General features: G+C 46.3%; 1 protein-coding gene and 1 long non-coding RNA gene across 2 annotated transcripts in view; both read left to right on the top strand.

Moving 5' to 3' along the window:
* Positions 1 to 2,085: 2,085 nt before the first annotated feature.
* LOC141917532 (insulin receptor-like) overlaps positions 2,086 to 21,287 on the top strand; it is a 55,602-nt gene continuing 36,400 nt past the window's right edge. The window contains exons 1-3 of the mRNA XM_074810791.1: positions 2,086 to 2,330; positions 7,399 to 7,561; positions 14,847 to 15,015. The gene's annotated coding sequence lies outside the window, so the exon portion shown is untranslated. The remainder of the gene's footprint in view (positions 2,331 to 7,398; positions 7,562 to 14,846; positions 15,016 to 21,287) is intronic.
* LOC141917530 (uncharacterized) lies at positions 2,557 to 4,516 on the top strand. Its single transcript, XR_012621296.1, has 2 exons — positions 2,557 to 2,910; positions 4,071 to 4,516. It is a non-coding gene; the product is annotated as an uncharacterized LOC141917530 (long non-coding RNA).

The raw sequence follows: 21,287 nt of genomic DNA on the forward strand, positions 1-21,287 counted from the left end.
GGGATTAGACACAAACTGCACAGGGAGGGAAAAGGAAAGCTCTGAGCAGGGAGCACCGAGACTTCTGAGCCAGCCCTGACTTGAGCCGCTGAAGCCCCGTGACACAAGGTCACAGGAACACAACAGCGCTGCTCCTGAGCCCCAGCTGCCTTGAGGGTTTTACTCCTAACACGTGCCATCTGGGAGAAGAGCAATTCAGCAGTTATTATACACAACATCTATGAAGAATCAGACGAATATTCTAGGGGCAACCCTGAAAAACGCCAACCACTTTCATCTCCCAGCCCCAGAGTTCGCTGCAATCTGTATTACAGTCGCCAGCTAAAATTTAAGTCTGGCACAAAGGCTACATGGAACGTACAGCCCCAGCAGAAAATAGATCATCGTTGCTTTTCCGCCTTAAAACGCCGACCTGAACCCGTGCCTGTTAACTGTGACCCGAGGCAGACGTGACCACGGCCCTTCCATCCTTCTGGAGGTGCAGGTGGGACTGAACGGGGTGGGGGCACTCGGAACAGGCTCACCCAGGCAGGCTGGGCACGGTCACCCCCACGTCTCTCCACCAGCACTTGCCAACGCTGTTCCCCTGGGGTATCCAGAGCTGCAGGCAGGGAACGGGAAAGCAGCTCCTCTAACACCAGCGTTCAGCCCAGAACTCTGCCTCCCCAGCGCCCAAACGGGACAAAACTCAAACTGGGCCCTTCTCCTCACGCCGGGTCAGAGTTTGGGACGCCAACGGGATGCCACAGCGTGGGAAAGCTCCAAGGACACAGCCTAAGGGAACCGGAGCTGCCCGGGTCTCAGGGTAATTCTAGAGCTAAAGCGGGGGCAGACATCAACTCCAGGTCAGGTAAGACAGGCCAGCGCTCAGCCCTGGCCCGGGAAGGCAGCCTCCTCCCGCCCGCCCAAGGGGTTCCAACCCAGCACACTTTCTCCCCAAAGCAGGACGCTGCCTTGTTGCGGTGTGACGCCACTCACCCGCTCCTGGGGACGGCACCAGAGGGACACGGCACAAGCCATCAAGCCGCTGTCTGGGAGCACCAGAGCCCTCTGGGGACTCTTCTGCACCACGGGGCCCCTGAGAGAGAAAACAGGAGACAGAAGAGATGGTGAGACATTCCATCCGCGGGGCCCCTGAGAGAGAAAACGAGAGACAGAAGAGATGGTGAGACATTTCATCCACGGCGGAGCTGGCTGGGGGCAGCAAGTTACACTGAGACGGAGCCCTTTTGCCCTGGGGAAAAGCGCACACCAAAGAAAGACCCGCTGAACAGAATTCTCAAGTCAAACAGAGGGAAAAAAAGCAGATTTGAGGAGCACAACATAGGGACAGACTACCACAAGGCCTCTTCTGCGTGGTACTAAAGCGTAAACACCCCCCACACGCCAAAGCTATTCCATAACCGTGTGTTTCATGTCATCGTTCCATCGCTATTTCAACATATTTCAACACGCAGCAATGGCTATTTCTGCGCGGATCAACAGCCAGAGAAGCCAAACCTTTCCTCTCCCTCTGGCCAGACGCACCCTTCACCTCCGCGCACACCGAGAGGCGTTCGGACACCCCAAAGCGATGGGCTACCAAATCCCAGGGGAACCCGCCGCGTTCCCAGCCCTGACACTTCTCAGCAGATGAACCCGAACAGCTCTGCCCCGGGCGGTTTTTCCCCGCCAGGTGCTCATTTAGTTTCTGCCCCTCAGACCGTTCTCGCCGCGTTTCCTCCCCCCGGCCCTGCCGAGGCCGCGCGCACCGAGCTCAGCGCCCGAGCAGAGGCACCGATTCCCCTCCGAGCACCCACCGGTTCTTCCCCCGGCACCCGATCGCCCGCTCAGCCCCGCTGCCGGCTCCCCGCCCCGCTGGGACGAGCGGCCGGGCCCGAAGACCCCCCCGGGCCCAGGCGCCGGCGGCCGCGGCCGGGCCCTTCCCGCCGCAAGGGGAAGAGCGTCCCGGCGCGGGCCGGGGCCGGGGCAGCTGCGGCGAGGACCCCGCTCGAGGGGCCCGTGCCAGCGCCTGACCCGCGCGGGCGCGTTCCAGCGGTGCCGCGGGCGGGCGGCAGCCGGCGGTCGGCCGGGACGCCCTGGGCACGGCAGGACCCCGCCCGGAAGCCGCGGCCCTGAGGAGGAGCCGGGGCCGGAGCCAGCGCCGGGGCGGGGCCGTGCAGCCGCGCTTCCTCTCGGAAATAAACCCTTTTTCTGCCCAATTCAAGCCGTGCGGCCGCGTGCGGTGGGAGCCACCGGTGTTGGGCGCTGCGGGTGTGATCGGTGCCGCGCGGAAACACCCTTTGGGGAGTAGACGGGGCACAGTTTGTGTGACCGGCGGGCGCAGAGCGGTAGGAAATAAGGTCTCTTTGTTTGTCTTTGTCGGGGGGGTATTGGGGGGGCTCTGGCGGAGGGGTTTGAGGCGTTGTGGGGCTGCGTTGGGTTTCTTGAGGGGTTTGTAAGGGGCGGGGGGTGTTTTGTTAAAGTACAGCCGATACTCGTCCCGCAGCAGCTGCCTCCCAGTGCCGGAGGGGCGAGCCTGCCTCTCGGGGGGGGAAGGAGCCTCGTCTCAGCCCGCAGCGGGCACCCAGGGGCTGTGTGCGTCACCCCGAGGGCGGAACTGGCGTTTTCCTCGGTCTGTTTTACATTTGGTTTGTCTTTCGGACATTAGTGATTGCATGCTGGTGTGTCTTCTCTGCTGAAACAGAAAGCTGAAATACGGTGATACTGGAAGCAGATGAGATCAGTTCTTGTTTTATTTTTAACATTGCTTAGTCGAGTTGTATGTGCTCCTGGAAGAGCTGCTTCTCTGCAGGGCGGCCCTGTGAGACTTGGGAGAGTGCTATCCCTTTGTTGCAGAGCACACAAATGAAGGAAGTTTCTGGGATGGCGTCAGTTACACCTGTAGTAACGAAAGAAGCTTTGAGCCCGGTACGTGTAAGGTACATACGGGTCCCCTCGGACTAAAACCAATTAGGTCACTTCAAGAAGACAACTTCCAACTTTTTTCCCATAACTGCAATCCGGTGATTGTAAATTCCAGCGCTGCCTCGTGGTAACAAAGGCTCAGGTTGTCTCAGATACTTGTCTAGATTTTTAAAAAAAGTTCTTGGGTGCTTCTATAATAGTTGCAGTCTCGTCCAGTACGTACTCTTTAAGTAACACCGCTGCTGAGTGAGGAGGACAGCAGCGGAGTGTGGCAGTGCTGTGTTCCCCAGGGCTGCTGAGAGAGAGTTATTTCCAGGCTGGAACAAAAAGATTCACTTCTGCTTTCCAGAAGGAATTATGATGTAGTTCCCGAGCTTCTTTCACCTTGGCAAATAGCTGAACCCGTGCAGTTACTAGTACACCCAAGTAAGCGAGGTTCCCTTAGAACATTTGAAACAAGCAGTGGATTTTTGAGATTTCCCAAGCCAGTTCCAGAAGGAGGTGGTCAAAATCATCTCAGCAGCAGCTGAGGATGTGGCTGCGTACATGCAGCCCTGGCGCTGGGAGCTGCTGGCTCCTTTGAACACAGTAAGCCCAAATCGGTTCAATCGGTTCTTGGCAGACGATGTCATTGTTATAAATGGCCCTACGCTTCCTCTGAGCATTCTGGTGCATTTAATTTTTTTTTTTTTTCCAGGGCTCCTGTAATTGCTGGCATTGTAATACTGTATGAAATGAATTTCTCTTAGAGAGGGAATTGCAATACTTTTTTAAGGTGTCTTCTTCACTAAGCACCCCAAGAGTTGCATGTCTGCACAGCCAGAATTTACTGCAGTGAGAACTTTGTAGATATTTTGCCAGTGTAGATAAAGCTGTAGGTTTCCCATGGAGAGCTGGCCTCCAGTAAACCTTGCTGATTCAATAGTGTGTGCAGCTGCGTCCAGCCCAGCTATTCTGTGGTGGGGTGGCAACATTTCTCTGTTTGTCTTGTTTCAGTTTTGTGTTAGGGTAATTCCTTCATGGTGAAGGACACTATTAAGTGATCAGGTGCTAAAAATGTTAAGGGTAGTTGAAGCTACACAATTAGCAGCAAGAGTTAACTTTCTGAGTTAGAGGTGTTTGGAGTCAAGAGTCTGATTAACACCCAATTCTATCAATTACAGGAAAAAAGAATAATAGTCTATGACCTAACGAAAAGGAAATGAACAGCGCTGGCCCCTGCAAACGTTGAGTTTCACAGCAGATAAAATTAAGAGCAAGCCTGCAGGTTTTCTGTGCGTGAATGGACTCCTATTGCTTTTATCTCTGTGTTAAGCTTACTGAGGAAGCCACATCCTGCCATGTCACATGGAATATTCTGCCCATAAATTACAGTTGTTCAGCACTTTCACTGAGGCATTCTTTAAAGAATGTCCTCCTCCAGGTATCTGAGGAGAGAAGATGGGGTGGTGTTCACACTGTTTGCAGGCACGTTGTCTGCTTTTTCTCTTGATGCAACTGGAGCTTGAAAGAAGTTCAGCACTGGGACTTTGCAGGCTTTGTGCATGCTTTTGGTGGGGATTTTGGTTGGTTGGTTTTGTTTTAAAAAAATAAAGTGTTACATTCACCAGTCTTTATCCCCTTGGTGTTTTGCTAGCAATAGTGGAGATAGAATTTCCAGTCAGCCTGCCAGGTGAAGTCTCTTAAAGAGCAATGTAGTTTTGGAGGGGAAAGAAACACCAAAAATCCCACAACGTGGCTCTTAAAAATAGGTAGAATGTTTGGCTGCACTCCTAGTTTTGTACAGCTCTTGGGGTACAAAACGGTGAAGTAATCTTCTAGTCCTTTTGTAGAATTTAATGTAACTGGAATTCCTTGAGAGAGAGAGATAGGAAAAGAATCTGTTCCTTTTGTTATTTTTCTGGTTTAGGTATCTGTTAGATTACCCCTTCTGGAACTTAAGTATTTGTCTTACATCAGCACTTGTGCTGCTAATCACAGTGCAGCTTTCTAGAAATAAGTATTACAGAAGGGGTAGACATTCAAAAGGCTTTGCATTTCTTTGATTTTTGTCCCTTTTGAAGGCTCTCCCATCACTTATGTAAACAAATAGTCCTATTTAATTCGTTGTTTGACAAAAGGGAATGAATTGATCAGCCTTGGGCAGTCTGATGCTGAGTAACAGAACAACTGATAACACTTTCTTCTGAATTCCGTCTTCTGAAGAAACTCAGTGCTGGGAAAAAGTTAAGGACAAATCTTAGAGTTAAGTTACTGTTTTTCCTGAGAGTCCTGAAGGAATGCCCGACACGCCTGACATCAAAATCATGTTACGTGCTTTTTGATTATTGACTTGGCCTATTAAAACGTGGCCTTACTGTAGAGCTCTGTTTTCATCCCTGTAGCCTGAGAATGATAGGAAGTTTCTGGAAATACTTGTGGTTATGGAGGCTGCAAGTATGTGCTAAGTGGAAACCTCCCTGGAAGGCTTTGGCTGTGTGCACCCAGGCTGTGACTAAAGGAGAGTGGCTTCTTGGGGACTGCCCCCCGCCAGGCTGCAGCTGTGTTCAGCATGAGCCCAGTGTGCAGCAGTCGACGTGCTGGTTGTTGTTTTCAGGAAGAATCACAGATGGATCTTTTTCTGGTCATACTGGACTCCAGAAGATGGAGACATCCACAAGCTGTGCTGACTCAGCCCTTGTACAGCGAATGGATGGAAATCATTAGTAAAGGATGGGAATTTTCTAGAAGAGAGCAGTGGTTGAAAGATTAGGAAGTTTACCTTTAAGCAGCAGGTTGTAATTTTGTTAGGAAGTTCCTTTCTCCAGCTTCTTATTTCCAGTGTTTTTTGGTGCTGAATGCTGAGTTACAGAAAAGCTAACTGGCTTTGCAGATACAGCCAAATCTGTAATTCCTGTTTCGAGCTGCTGAGGAGACTGTAGAAGGGGGGCATCAGAGCTGTTGGGGGGAAGTGGATGGAGACCTGGGCTGTTCTGAGTTTAAGGTACGTTTCTGAGGGGCCAACCCGAGGGAGAAGGCTTGTAGAAACACTTGGGAGAAGTCTGTCCCCGCTCTGACGGATCCAGCCTCTCGGAGGAGTGTGCAAGGAGGGACACACCGAGCCTGACTCAATCCAAGGGCCAGAAATGCTGAAAGCGTTGAGCAGCTGAGTCTGAGCTGGCTCTTCAGAAGAATCTGCCTTTACCAAACTGCCTTGCTGTCTCGGGATTGCCGCTGGGTATGGTACCAGGTGGCAAAGCTTTTCCTGCAGTACTTTAAAAGTAAAAAAAAAAAAGAAAAGAAAAAAGGCTGTGTGAATGTGAACCTAATTCAGAAATATTTCAGCCACTTTGGGAACAGAAGGCCCGTTTGGAATGTACAGCCAGGGTAGCCCTGATGTAGTAACAGGTGATTTTCTAACAAGATGACTTTATCCATTTATCATGCGCCCTGTAACTTAGGGCTGGGGTTGTTGGTCCAGGGCAGCACAGGTGCGGAGCTGGTCGTTACCGAGCTGTGAGGCTGACTGTGATGGTTTGTGTGTTTTCAGTTGGTTGATGTGCACCACTGCATGATTCACAGCAGTGACTGTGCTGCTGACTTCCATGTATAAGCCAAGGTACAATCTGTAAAAAGAAGAAAGTTTTCACTTTCCAGAATGAGTGAAGAAGTGATTTTTTTGTATGAGGGAGAGAGGATCATAACAGGATTGTTTGTAGATGAAGCAGAATGCGTCTCTCGCCATTCCTGGTACTCTTGCAGATACCGGCCAGTGTACAAAAAAAATTACAAATATTCTAGCATACCTTCTAAGAATAAAATGTTGGACTTTTTGTTGTTGTACATCAATTAATACAGCAAACTCTAATAGGGCTTGTGTCATGGAGGAGGTGGAAGAGACAGACAAAACTGTACCAAGTTATCAATAGTAACTTCATACTGCTCGCTGGACTGTGACAGCTATTTCAGAAATGGTGTTTTTCAAGGTTTATTGTGAAGAACTACAGCTTTATGCACTGTCAGGAATATACCAGATCTTCCTTGTTCTAAGACAGTTTTTTGTGGAACAAGGCGTACTTTTCTCTTGTCTTATGCCATATTAATAGCACGTTTCAGATAGTTGTTTGTTATAACAAAGTCAAGGGTTTAACTGAGTGCTTCATTATTTTAAAGACAGAAAAGAAACCCTGCATTTTAAATATAAAAAATGTACTGAAATCAGGTGTTTCTCTTTAATTTTTGTCAACATATCATTGTTTGCTGTGATGATACTACAACTACTTTGGGAAGGAGTGTTCTATACATTGGCTTGCTGCTTTTCAGTCCTCTACGACCCTGATATATTGAGTCAGTATTTCCCTGAGCAGCTGTTGGATGAAGTCCGCAATACGAGTGTATAGGAAGACTAAGAACGTGCCTATATCCAAAGGCCATGCCTGGTTGGAGATGTTTTTCTGTATTCTTAGTATTCTCTTTTTACCAAAGTTTCTTCTTCCTCCTCTTGTGTTTTAGCTATCGAGGAGTGTGAAGATGACTTCTGCAACGGGGGTTGTGTCCATGAGTGGATCAGCATTCCAGGCAACTCCAGGTGTCCGTGCTACGATGGGTTCGTGGGAGCACACGATGGCCACAGCGAGTAGGACATGCTGGCAGGAAGGCTCCTTTCAGGGCTGCGGTAAGAAAGCCTGAGCCGCTCGCTGTGTTTTGTCGTCTGGTAAATTGTTGGGAAAGGCTTGATCCAGATCCCACTGAATAAAGTCAAACCTGTCTGTTGGCTCCGGCGCGGTTTAGACCACACCCTTCAAGTTGGTAGCTGGCCCTGGTAATCCTAACGCACTCAAATCAGTTTGCCCATCTTTAACACTGCTAAAAACCCCCTGAGCTCCAAAGCCTGTGCTGGATGTTTGGGCTGCTTTTTCAAGAAAAGTAATCTGTCCCATCCCCTTAAATATATTTTGTCTGTTTCTGCCAGCTTTTGTAATTCCAGTCATATCTTTAGAGCTCCCCCTCCCTTTTTTTCCCCTTCTAGGGTGACACAGTTCTAGGATACACTGTATGAAGATAAATTACGGGATGTGAAAAGTGCAGGTGGGATGAGGGAATACTGGGGCAATAAAACAGGGCAGAAGTAAACAGCTGTTACTGATAACTGTTTCAAAGGGGAGGGAGGGACACAGTCCACAAACGGTACAGAGCCACATTCGGAGCAGGCTCTTAATTGCGTCAGTGGGCTGAGGATTTGGGGACCTGTTGTTTTGATTCATGTCCATTGCTCTGGTTTCAATAGGTTGGGTTTATCCTATAAGCTACAATAGTATATCTTTTGGGTTGAAATTTCTTCACACCAGTTCCCTGGAAATGAACTTTGACTGCTGTGTCCAGGTTCCCATATTTGCTTACTTGATAGTCATTTTAGGTAAATCCTAGTGCCTAGGGACTGTCTTTCTCAGTATTCCCAATATAAATGCGATGACCAGTGTTTTCTAGAGTCACAAATTCATTTAAAGGTGATGTTTATAAAACAGGGTGGAAAAGGGGTATCTTTTTCTGCGTCACGCAGCCCCTTTACTTTGGTAAAAACTGAGATTCTTTACAATAAAAGTCAAGAAATAAGGTAGTGAACCAGAAATAAAAGTCCAGTAACACCAGTCTGCACTCACTGAAGCTGTGGAACAACTGGAGTTTCTGAGCAAGGCTTTGATTAGCCTTTCAGCAGATGTGTTTCCTTTTCCAATGGAGTAATATTTATTGAGATGGGCTATATATCCTGACCCTTGACAGGCTCTTGACTGAAACTTCCAAATTTCATTTGCTCTAGAACAGACTGAATGGACTTATTCCCCTCAACCTGAGGTGGGCAAATGATTAATTGTGCAAGAGGTATTTCTTATACAAAGAGCAGCCAGCCATTCCTTTAAAAAAGAAAGGAAAACTCTATTTATACTAATGTTCATAAATGTCTCTTAATAAAACAGGACACAAACATAATCAAATAGTTCAACTATTTGGAATTCAAGTAACTGTGCACGTGCGTTGTTTCAGTCAGCCTGCTGTTTTCAACTTTGCTTTCAGATGATTCCCACAGGAGTTGGGAAAGCAGGTTGGCAAGTGTGAACAGCAAGAGGAGTGGCCTGAGAAAGGATGAACCATGCAGGAGATCTGGGGGATTTTTTTTGACCCCTGCTGTCTGTGGTGTTGCTCTCTGATCATGAAGCATACAGGCGGGATCTGCAGAGAGAGCCAAATTCCTCATTTTCATTAGTTTCTATTCAGTGATTTGGGGTTTTTCTGGGGGGGAAGAAAAAAAAAAAAGGCCTACAGTAATAGAAACAGGTGGCTGGGACTGAAAGGGTTGATCCAAAGCTTGCCAAGAGATCTTTCAGGTTTTTTAGCATCGGTGTCTGCCCATATTCATGGCCTACTCTGAGCTGACTTTTTGTGTTACCCCAACAACGTTAGGAACCATGTTGTTCCAGGAAGAGGTTCAGTGAGCAGATGAGTGGGAATGATAGCAAAGGGCTCCCTTTCTCCCACTGTGGAACTTTAGGACACTAGAAGAGGTCGCAGAGGCCTTTCTAATTTGAGATCACGGACTGGGGAGTTTCTGTTCCTCCAGTGCAAATCGAGTATTTGCAGCTAAGGGATGGTCTTTGATATGTCTCAGTAAAACAGCTGCTTTTACTGAAAGACACTGAAAAGGGAATCAAGGCACATTCCTCTTTCGCCCTTCTTTAACATTTGAGTGAGTTTACCAGAGACAAAAGTGTCTGGTTGTGAGGTCTCGGACTGCAGTTTGTAGTCCTGGCAGTGCCCGTGCAAATCTTGCTGTGGCTGCCTGTTGTGTGCGAACTCAGTTTTGGGGCACCATTGCTGGGAAAGGAAAAACTTCATTTTCCTGTCACCATTTGGTCCCTGGCTGGTTGCTGCTGTTCTCAGGTGTCCTGGCTGCTGGGATAGCCTCTTTGTGCCCGTTAGCACGGGGTCAGTTCTGGAAAGGGAGACACGCTAGTCTCTTTGTTCTGGACTAGTTGTGTTTCCCGTCACTTATGCTACCAGCAATGGGTAAATGCAGTTGGCTGTTTTTAACAGGATGCAGTGAGGTCTCAAATCAAAACCAAACTTTGTATTTGCACACATTTAAGTTAGGATTTCTGTAACCTTTTGGGAATCTTTCCTGGCTTGTAAAACTTGGTTAATTTATTCCAAAGATTTATTTATCTTTTCCCCATGAGGAAATAAGGCATTGAAAGGAATTAAAGTTTTGAGGAGTCCACTAGTTTCCACCTGTTCTTGCCTTTTTTTTTTTTTTTCCTTCCTCCTCTCCTCACCCTCCTTCCCCAACCTCTATAGGACTTCCAGAACTGTCAAAATGAAGATTGCTAGTTAGGCAGCATAGCTTATATTCTATGTAACAAGTTCATGTTCCCACTGGAAAAGGCATGTCCTGTTTGATCAGCATGCTGAAATTCAGTCTGTATTCACATTAAGTAGGGCTGTAGTGGATCTTGTATAGAATGATGTGATTTCCATGGAATTTGTAGATAAGCCTATAAAACTCGCAGTAGGTTGATTTTTTGAAAACCCCACCTGCACCATCTTCTCATACAGCCCCAGGGGTGTGTATATGCTTGGATGGAAGATTTCCTAGGAGTGACCCGACATCAGACCACACTGTTCCTACTTCTGCCTCATCCTTTGGCCTCCCGGGCATTACTCTTGGGGTCCATTTTGTCAGCACACAGGGAGCCAGGCAGCAAGAGACCTTAGGGGCCAATTTGGGTGCCTGAACATGGGAGCCTCAGGACAGTGAGAGCACCCTGGGGCTGGGAGATGTAACGTGAGGTCATATAATCATAAAATGTCTCGAGCTGGAAGGGACCTGTAAGGATCATCGAGTCTAGAGACCTACAGGAGCAGATCTGGAGTGTGAGACGGCGGCTAGATGGAATCACATTCGGAATCTCAAATGGCATCTGACTCCGACGTTTAGAGAGCTGAATTGCGCTCTCAGTGACTGGAGCTGCATCTGATCACACGTCACCTGAGGTGTTGTCTGGTGATTTTTAGACAGAAGGCCCAGGGATGGGACCCCGTGGGGGTGCACTGAGAGTCCTGTAGGCCGTCTAGGAAGCAGGTTGTAACGGATGAGACTGTTATATCAGGGTTTCTGCATCTCTTGCTTGACTGGAGCCTATGCAAAATCTTAAGCCATCTCTTCTTGTGAGGGTTTACGTTCCTTTTTAAACCTTCACTGGATGTCTTTCGAGTAACGTCAGTATAGCGTGATTAAAATCTTCTTTATAACTAGCAAAGCTGGAGTATTTGCAACTAATTAGATCAGATGCAGTTGACAGGTTAAGTGTTTTTCCCTGAGTTCTTGTTTTGACATTTATTTCTTTCTAATCAAGTGAAATTTCTTATTTATTTATTTGTTGGGAGGAGGTGTTTGGTTAAGAATTCGTGGTTAAAATTTGTACTGGAAAATGTCCAAAATTGTCCTCAGGGGAACTCAACTTGCTCTCTATTTGACATTTTTATTGAGGAATTTCTCCAATATAGCATGAAATGTCACCACTGGGAATTCAAACTATGATGAGATTCTTGTCTGGCTAAAAATAATTTATTTGAGCACTGTAATCACTTGAAATAGCAGCAGTTCTTTCTCAGAATGGCTCTAAATTCTGCTCAGTGCATGCCAGACTAGTATTTGGTCTCATGCAATAGGTTTTTCTTTATCCTTCATTTGAAACCAGTTATGAAATGTGTTCTCCCCTCTCATATATGAAATACCAGTCTGGGTTTTTTTATAAGCAATTAGCTCACAGGTCCAGATGTTCTTTCTTGTTTGATCATTTTTTCTCCATAATCTTACTGATAAATTGATATTTTTCCCTCTTTGTGTCTTTCACAATGGAGGCACCCTACCAGTTTTCATTGTCTCTTAGGAGAGATGATGGCATAACTGATCATCCTTCCTGTTAGTGCCAAACACTTTACCCATCTCATTTGTAGTAAATCAGAGTCTGTTTGCAGATATCTGGTAAACTCTGTGAATCTGTACTACAGAGTATCAGTGGATAAGACTTAGGCCTTTCAAGCTGGTTATTCAAAATGTGCTTCCTCCCTGCTCTGATTCAGCATGAGACTTAAAGGTGTTCCTAGTCTGCCTAGTTTTTTTCACTTTCTTGGTTGAATGCTAGTAAGGAGACTGGGCTTTTGCATACGTGTGAGTGCATTCTTGATTTGAGGCCTCTTTGGCAGTTGAGTATACTCGTGCTTTGGGAGGCTTTCAGCGGAGAGCAGAGGAGGTAGATGGAGCCTGGTGGTGTCAGCCTGGGTGTTGCACAAAGCGAGGTACGCGATGGATGGGGCTGCCCTGGAGGAGGCTTGAGAATTTGTCTTCCCTTCCAGTCAGAATTTCAGGGGAGCTTGGGATAGCTGCTGCTATGGTGACTCCGGAACATATCTAGGAGGGTAGAAGAGAATTTCCTGGGTTTTTTAGTTTACTTTCAAGCTATTGGAATAGGAGTTGTCATATGGAAAGAAACCCTGTACTCCTTCAGCAGTAAGGCTTCAGTTTAGGGCACTGCACTTGGGTGAAGCCGAAAGAGAGCAGTGAGAATAATGAGTGATCGAGAAAAGGTAGAATCGTAGAACGTCTTGAGTTGGAAGGGACCCATAAGGATCGTGAAGTCTAACATGGCTAATGCCAGAAGAATGAAAGAAAATGTGGTTTTCTTCTAGGGAAGAGAAGATGAAAAAGAAGACACAATAGTCATCAAATCCAAAAAAGGCTGCTGTGAAGAATTAGACTTTTCCTGGTTTGTTTTTGTATCCCTGCACAGAAGTGAATGAGGTAGTGCAGTAGGATTTGGCTACTCCACTTGGGAAGTTCAGAAAGAGCGTTGAATTATTTTTCCTTTCTCCTGGAGGACTCTCGTGTGGAGTACCATGACCTTACATTAATCTCTCTCCTACTGTATAAAGACGTGGCTTCCTGGGAGGGTATTACGTGCTGCGTTGGTCTGAAGCATCACCAAAGAGAGTCCTGAAGCTTATCATGGATTACTAAACCTTGGGATTTATCCAGGAAAAGCTTGCTAGAAACCTTGCTGAAAGCAGTCCTCGCTGGTATTCCTGGCTAAGCGTTACAAATTTATTCAGCATCTGCAAACAGGAATCGGAAGAGAGTGCCATAACTACTGGGATCAGAAAGCGGAGAGCCTTGCTTCGCAAAATTTCCTTGCCAAAGGGCTGGCGTGTCAGCTGATAGCCCAGCTGTTCCCTCCGGGAACTCACCTGCCTCTGACCAGAAGGCGAAAAAATGGGGAATGAAGAGTGTGCAAGAAAAATATGTAGCAACCAAAGCTGACTGTCGTTGGCTCTTGAGAAAACCATGTAATCCCTCCTCCGCACTCTGCTCTTCTGTCCTTTTTTCCTGGAGGTGGACTTTTGTGTACATACAGTTAGGGAATTCTTCCGATAAAACCGTCACAAATCATCGTTTGCTGTTTGTCAGACCAAATCTGGGTGTGACAAATACTTCAGGTTAAAGAATGGAATTGCACGGGGTGATGGTTTTCTTTTGCTTATCTGTTCAGATATATATGAATAGCTATGAAGTGCTGCTCATCTCTCTCTGTTTTGTGTGTTGTGTTTTGTTTTTTTCTTTTCTCCCCAGCTCTGATTTGTGCTGGTTCCTTTCTAATACGAAGGAAGCGTGGCTTTTTGGCAAAAACACTTCTTGCTTCCAGGTTGCACTCATCTCAACTCTTCTTTCTTCTAAAGATTAGCATAGGTTTCACAAAGTCCTCTGCTCTTTATAATTTCTGTAATTAGTAAGTGTGCTCGAGGAGGTTGTAAGTTCTTCTTAGAAACCATCACAAAAGATATGAGAAGCACAGACAAAAAGTTTGTTATCATGTATTCAGAGACGTGTTTATTTTATTTATAGTTTTTTCTGTGGTATTAATTGCTGTAATACAGGAACATATGTGAACACCTTGTAAATACGAGTAGATTTGTCCTCAGCAAATCCTGTAAGGAAAAGAAGTATAATTTTCATTGGTTTATAGATGAGGAACTAGGGCAAACAGATGAAGTTACTTCTCAATCTTCTGGCAGGATGTCTGGATGTCTGCAGCGTAGCCAAGCATAGAATCCTTACCCTTCTGAATCCCAGCTTACATACTCTTATTTCGAATATTCTGTGTAACTTTGGTTGCTCTTACAGAAAAATAGCAACTATTAGATTTGGACATCTATAATATGATATCTCAGTTAATTATCTTGTATGTCAGGCCTCCTGAAGAGAGCTATAGAAGTAGGTTTTGATGATGCAGTGTAGTTTATGGCTCTTCAGCAGTTAATTCTGTGTCTGACTGAGAAGAGTCCTGGGAAGCAGAGTGAACTTCTGATTATAAATTAAGCCAGAAATGCCATTACTAATGTTCATTATGGATTCTGGGGAGCCCTCTGCAAGAGCGGAATGTTCAGTACAGTAGACAAAAGCACAAGCACAGTGTCAGCTGGGAACTTAGTAGCAAAGAATTGAATAGCGAAGCCTTGGTTATGTCCATCCACAGCCTTGAAGGTTGGTACGAAACAGACTGAATGTTTGGTTCTGCTTTTAAAGGCAATCAGTTTTTTTTCTTTTTAAACTTGTTTCATAGGTAATAACCCATCCTATTGTCTAAGATAGTTCAAAAGCACTAACTAAATTTAATAAATAAAACCACCGGTTTGGGGGGAGAAGGAAGCTATGGCTTGTGGAAATGATTTACCAGTCAAAACCAGTATGTGGGCCCTGACGACCCTGAAAGCTGGCTTCAGCGGGCTTGCTTAACTTAGATTGCTTTCGTAATGTTGTGATACTGCCCCAAAGAGTCAGTGCCTCTCCCCTCCCCAGAACATTTCATTACACTCCCTTTCTCCCTCTCTCTCTCTCTTCCATTCTGCAGAAACACGTGCTGTCAGTAACGGAGGCTGTGATTGGACTTGCGAGGATACTGTGATGGGTACGATGCAGTTGCCCAGTTGGATTTGCCCTGCAGCCTGATGGGAAAACGTGCAGAGGTCAGCTTCTGTTTGCTTTGCCATCATTTGCCTTCAGCAGTTCCAGTACTAGAGGTAGATATTCAGTTATTTAATCAAGTTTTAAGTTAAGGCAATACTGCCATAGTGATGGCAGTTGAGTACATTAGCTTTCTCCTTCTGTAATTTTTCCATATTTACCTATTTCATAATTTTTCTCTCTATTTATTAGAGGGTTTTATTACTGCAAAGCAATGAGATACGGAGGTCAAACTGTTCCAATCTGAGCAGAGATTTAAGGGAACAGCTTGGGGCTGCAGAAAGCCTTCAGTTTCAAAGGACAGCCTGATACCCTCGTAAAACTTCAGCCATCTACTGGTATCTGAATTTGTTCATTCAAAGAGCGAGTTAAAATTCTCAAGCAGTACTTTGTTACCTGCAGATAATCAACTGGTTATTACTAAGTGAAGCCAAGCAAAAGATGCAGAAGTATTGCTCAAAAACCCCCAGACAGTTGTCCGCTTCTGCCCCTTCAAAACATAAGTGGCCAGCTACAAAGGAGAACCAAACCAACATTTACTAGGGCTCAGGTCTGAACCAGACAGCTGATGCTCAGGCTCCTGCTCCAAAGGCAGCACAAGAACCGTGGCATTTTGTCCTTCATGAGTCTGTTAAAATGGAAGTCGGGGAAGAGAGAAAAGAGCATCTGATATCACTGTCAGCATCTGTTCTCACTGAGCAGTTAAGTGAAAATAAGTACAGGGCTTGCAGGGCAAGGTTTTGGTAGCGGGGGGCTACAGGGTTGGCTTCTGTGAGGAGCTGCCAGAAGCTTCCCCCATGTCTGAGGGAGCCAAGGCCAGCCGGCTCCCAGAGGGACCTGCCACTGGCCAGGGCTGAGCCCATCAGCCACGGTGGCAGCGCCTCTGGGACCTGTAAGAATGGGAAAACACGTGTGCAACTGCAGCCGGAGAGAGGAGTGAGAATGTGTGAGAGAGCACCTGTGCAGAGCCCAGGGCCGGGGAAGCAGGAGGGCAGGAGGTGCTCCAGGCGCGGAGCAGAGGCTCCCTGGCAGCCCCTGGGGAGGCAGCTGTGCCCTGTGCCCAGGGGTCCCCGGGGCAGCAGAGACCCACCTGCAGCCCGGGGAGGGCCCCACGCCGGAGCAGCGGGATGTGCCCGAAGGAGGCTGTGACCCCGGGGGAGGCCCGTGCTGGAGCGGGGGCAGTGTCAGGAGTCCTCCCCTGAGGAGGAGGAGGGAGCGGCAGAGACAAGGGGTGATGAACTGACCACAACCCCCATTCCCCGTCCCCCTGCGCTGCTGGCGGGGAGGAGGGAGAGAAATCGGGGGGGAAGTTCCCTCCCCTGGGAAGAAGGGAGGGGTGGGGAGAAGGTGTTTCATTAAGATTAGGGTTTATTTCTCATTATCCTACTTTGATTTGATTGTAATAAATTGAACTAATTGCCCCCAGTTGATTCTGTTTTGCTGTGATGGTAATTGCTGAGTGATCTCTCCCTGTCCTTATCTCAACTCACCAGCCTTTTGTTTCATTTCCTCTCCCCTGTCCAGCTGAGGAAGGGAGTGATAGAGCAGCTTTGGTGGGACCTGACGTCCAGCCGGGGTCAACCCACCACAATAAGCCTGATATTTATGGTCTCTAGAGCTGGGAGCTTTCAGAATGCACTTCTGAACACATTATTGAATTAGAGATGGAAACAAATCATTATCCAATTAATAATTAGCAGAATGTTATTCAACCATGATAGAGAAGAGCAAATTACAGAAGTGTGGAGAATTGCGAAGCCCTGAGACATTATTCATGGCAGGTTTTCTTTGAGCAGCTCAGTTTGTCTTGTTCACAATTAGTCTCAGGTGACCTCTTAACATTTGCTAGCCGACCGTATTTCTGGCTAATTAAGCCATTGCCTTACGTAGTGTGCGCCAGTCACTGTCATATGTAGGCATTGTTCTTGCGTTATGAGATGTGGGGGTAAGCAGGTTCCTTTTATTTCTTTCAGGTCTTCTGACTTCTGTTTCCTGCTGTTCTCCTTTTGCAGGACTCTTTCCTTCCTTTCCATTGAACCAGAGAAGTTGTAAGACTTAGACCTCAGTTCTTTGCTGAGTCCTTTTGAAGAACTTTTACAGAATGTAGAAGGACAGATGTAGGGATGCAAACTTTGCCTTGGAAGTAGATTTACGTTTGTCCCAGCCTTGATAATGTCATGACTACAAGGTATAGGACAATGACAGTGGTATAGAATAGGTCGGTTTGTGGCTCTTCTAGAGAGCAAACTCTGGGCTCTTGCCTTCTTGCAGCAATGACTTTCCCTTGCCCTGACTGAAACCTGGCTGTTGAACTTACCGCTGCAGTAGGGTTTAGTTCAGTCGTGTCAGTGTGACTTACGGTGTGAACGTGTCCTGGTTACCAACGAATGTGCTGTGAGTTGGGGTCTGATGCAGAAATTCATCACTGCTGGGAGGGGCTCAGGGTCCGAGACCCTCATCTTACACTGTGTTTTGTGAGCAGTTCTGCGTTTGCAACTCGAGGGGAAGGAAACAAACCAGAAAAAATGAAAATGTATTCATCTGTGTTTGCCATCAGTCTAGACTCCAACTCTCTTAAGCCTATCATCTGCAAATATGTTAACCCTTTAAGCATCCTTTCTCAGCAGGAAATGGATTTTCTCCCCGCTGGCGTAGCTGCCGCATACGGAGTATCCCAAGGTCCAAACCCCGTGCAGACAAAAGCGTTCCAGCTGTGCCTCAATGGAAATGCACTACGGGCCTGCCTGGAGCCCAGACCTGGGCTGGAGGGGCCTCTGCCCTGACCCAGCCCCGCTCAGCACAGCTCCTGTGAATACTCTGGGTCAGCTGTGGTGGGTACACAGGTCACACCCTGACTGAGTTACCGATCTTCACCGAGTCTAGTCTTGGGTTAGCTCATGGTTAGATATGACAAGCTTAAAAATACAAATCCCAGACTTTTCTGAATTCTATCCCTTTCTATACCAAACCTTTTCTCTGATGTCCAGAAAAAACACACTGTAGGGTTTTTTTCCATGACTGGCTCTTGTGATTAGTCTGCTGCTTTATTTTAGTGGTGTCATAATTTTCCTTGATCGCCCATCCAGTAAGGTCAAGAAATGAGTGACCTGCAGTTTCCAAATTGAGCTAATTCTTTTTTCCTGGATTTGGTTCGTTTTTCTTTTCCTTCCTTTAATTTGGAAATGCATTTATGAAATTATGGATAGGGCTAACTATCTCTAACTACATTACAAAAATGTAATTGATAATTTGCCTTAATTTGTCTTCCCACCAGAAGACTGGCTTATATTGCCTTCAGCTCCCTGCTAGTCCAGAGGGTCTCTGTTCTCTGGCTGGTGTTTGCAGCGTCCTCTCTGGACATGAAATGGTCGTCTTAACTGCAGTTCATCCACTTCTCAATCTGTCATCTGAGTTCCTTGTACTATTTTTGAATTTCCACCTCCTTTGTTTTGAATTATTTCGTGTAGTTCCTTTGACTCTCTTTTTTGTGTGCTGTGCCAGTAGGTTTTTGTTTTTTAATCTTAGAGGAACGTAGGGTGCCTCATCTGTTCCAGATCAAAGGCTGGAGATTTCTGTGCTCTTGCACAGAGGTTCTGCTTTTGATCCAACAGGCAGTTGATGGAAAGCAGGAATTTATGAAGAGGGCTTATACTATTCAAATTCTGCTGCGTTCGCAACAACAGGAACCTGGAAGAAAGACACAACAGGCAAAAAGATCCTGGCTTTAAATCACAGAGCAGTGAGCTTCAACCTACAGTCACCTTAAAAAGCTTTAATGATCTCTAAATTTATGAAGGACACGGCAGGGATGCTCATATACCTCCTTATTCCCAACAGCGCTGTGTTTTAGCTGCAGGCGGACAAATCAAAGGGGCCTGGGTTTGCTCAGAGGGTTCCCTGGCACCTGCTGGTGCAGGGGTGTCACCCAGTTCCTCCCAGTCAGGGCAACATAACGCTGCTACTGGGAATGCTGCTGGCAAGGTCGCTCCTTGAAAATGTCCACTCTGATGGCCAGTGGGTGGGATTAGCAAGCAGATGCACCAGGAGGAGTTACAAATTCCGGTGATGTGAAAATTTTGTGGTTGCTGGTGGGATGTTCCCTGCTCTGAGGCACCTCAGGGCAGCGTGTGCCAGCAGTGAGAGTGCTGCTTCTGTCCTGATCAGCCACATCCCCGCGTGGAGAGATTTAGCACAGTATGCAAAGGTCACAGATCAGGATTTCAACTCCTACTGCTGACAGTCTCAGGAAGTTTGATTTTCTGAAAGGCCAGCCCAGAGTAGTGCTGTATTTCTGCCGGGGGCGTTCCTCTGGGGTTTACGCTCCCTCATATGAAAATCCTGGCCACCAGCTTGACAGACATTGCGTGACCTACCTGTGAGTTAACACAGGGGCTGCTCTGAAACCCTGGGCTGTCATTGCAGGAGAAAATGAGCTATTTTCAAGTAGCCTTTAATCACTAGATTTTAAAAATTGTTCTGCAAAATGTTATTTCTGTAGCTTAGAAAACTATAAGCAGAACTTAATAGGTTAAAGAAATGTGAGCCAAGTCTATCCTGGACTGATAGCAAACTTACCCTTCCTACAGGGTAACAATTTTGGAACTAAACCACCTGGAAAACTGACGTTGAATAAATACTTGTTTATTTTTGAAGGTGTATGTATTCTGGCAATTACCATGGTATACATTTTTCCATATCTGGTAAATTTTATTTTGAAGAATGAAATTGCAGAAATCCCTGATTTTGTTTTGAAAATCTTCAGAAATAGAAACTTTTCTGAACAGAAGTTTCACCCGCGTTTTTTGAAATGATTCCTAAGTATTTCATTCTTAGTCTAAATGAAATTTTATGTTGAAACTTCATTTTTTAGCACAAACCATTAATTCCGGAATCCAACTAGTTTAAGTGGCTTCTGTACTTTCATAAACCTCATCCTACAAGCATCTTATGGCGGAGGCCTCATTTCTGGAGGCCTCATTCTTGACAGCCTCTTTTCTTTTGCAAGGAAAACGGGCAGCCCTGTGTAGGCTGTCCTCCTCCCAGCTCCAGGCTCCACACGGGACAGCCTTGGGATGCCTCCTCCTCCCTGGAAGTGTGGCAGCAGTAGGTGGTCTTGGCACTGTGGGTTAATGATAACCTGTAGACCTCGTGTTCAGACTACCCTACCCTTCTTTTGGCACTTGGGTTTAATTAAGTCTTACAACGCTCCTGTTTCTCTCTGTGGTTTCCCCTCTGTGTCTCTGTGGTGTATCTCTCTGTGGCCTTTTTATTACAGGAAAATGACTGTATTGCTTATCGGGACAGAGCTTTTCAAAGACTGCTTGAGGAAAAAGTCTCAGCTAAAAATTGACCTTATTTTCTGCCTATCCCATCCCCTGGCATGGGAATTAAGGCTGGGTTTGGATCACGGGTGGCCGAAAGGTGCTGCCAACTGCAGACAGGGCTGTGCTACCCTTGGGTCCCCACTTCAGGACTCTTCAAGCCACTGTCACCTTTGACTGGTTTTCTGCCATCTCAGAGCTAAAGAGCTTCTAAATTTCGCCCCGAAATCCTGGCTGGGTTCTCCTCTGGACCTCTCTCCGACATTCTACACATCTCCTTGGGTGTGCAGGGACGCTCTTAACTACAGCTGTGGCTGCCAGGGGAGCTGTAAGCACAGAAACGGAGCCTGTAAAGGACCTGCCCTCCTTTTCTTGGGTGACTACAGGATTTTTACATATTGCCGTCATAACAGTGCTAAAATAACATTGATTTATTCCCTTTCTGTTTTCTTTTTTCCAAAATCTCTTTGTGATAAGAACATTTGGCCACAATTCTTCCTTCCTGGATGTTAAAAGATGTATCAGGTGGAATTTGATCACAAGACAACTCTTCAGACGTTGCTGTTCGCTGTGTTTTTTCAGCAACAGAATCACAGGTAAACAACCGTCAAAAACGTTATTTCTGAATGGGTCAAACTGGCTCTCAAAGAAGCTTATTTAAAGCAAGGTAAGACTTTCCCTGAGGCATTAGTACATACAAATGTACATTCTTCTAGATCTTTATCTTCTTACAGAAAGTAAGCATGCATCTTATGAGGAAATATTTAGAGGATTCGCTGTTTGCGCAGCATCCTCTCTAGGTGCTGCAGTTACTCATAGTGATGCCTGTTGTTACTCCTTGGCTTTAAATATAAATCTTTACAGCACGACTTTTTTCCCAGATTTCTTTTATGGTTTTTGCTGCATTCCATAAAATGACCCTTTCAAAGAGGTGGCAGTACCAGACTATGCAAAAGAATGATTTTTTTACTAACCTCAAATGGGCTTTCTTGTGTCTGTTGGTCGTC

The sequence above is a fragment of the Strix aluco genome, chromosome 39 (assembly GCF_031877795.1).
Source record: "Strix aluco isolate bStrAlu1 chromosome 39, bStrAlu1.hap1, whole genome shotgun sequence".
NCBI classification, from domain to species: Eukaryota; Metazoa; Chordata; class Aves; order Strigiformes; family Strigidae; genus Strix; species Strix aluco.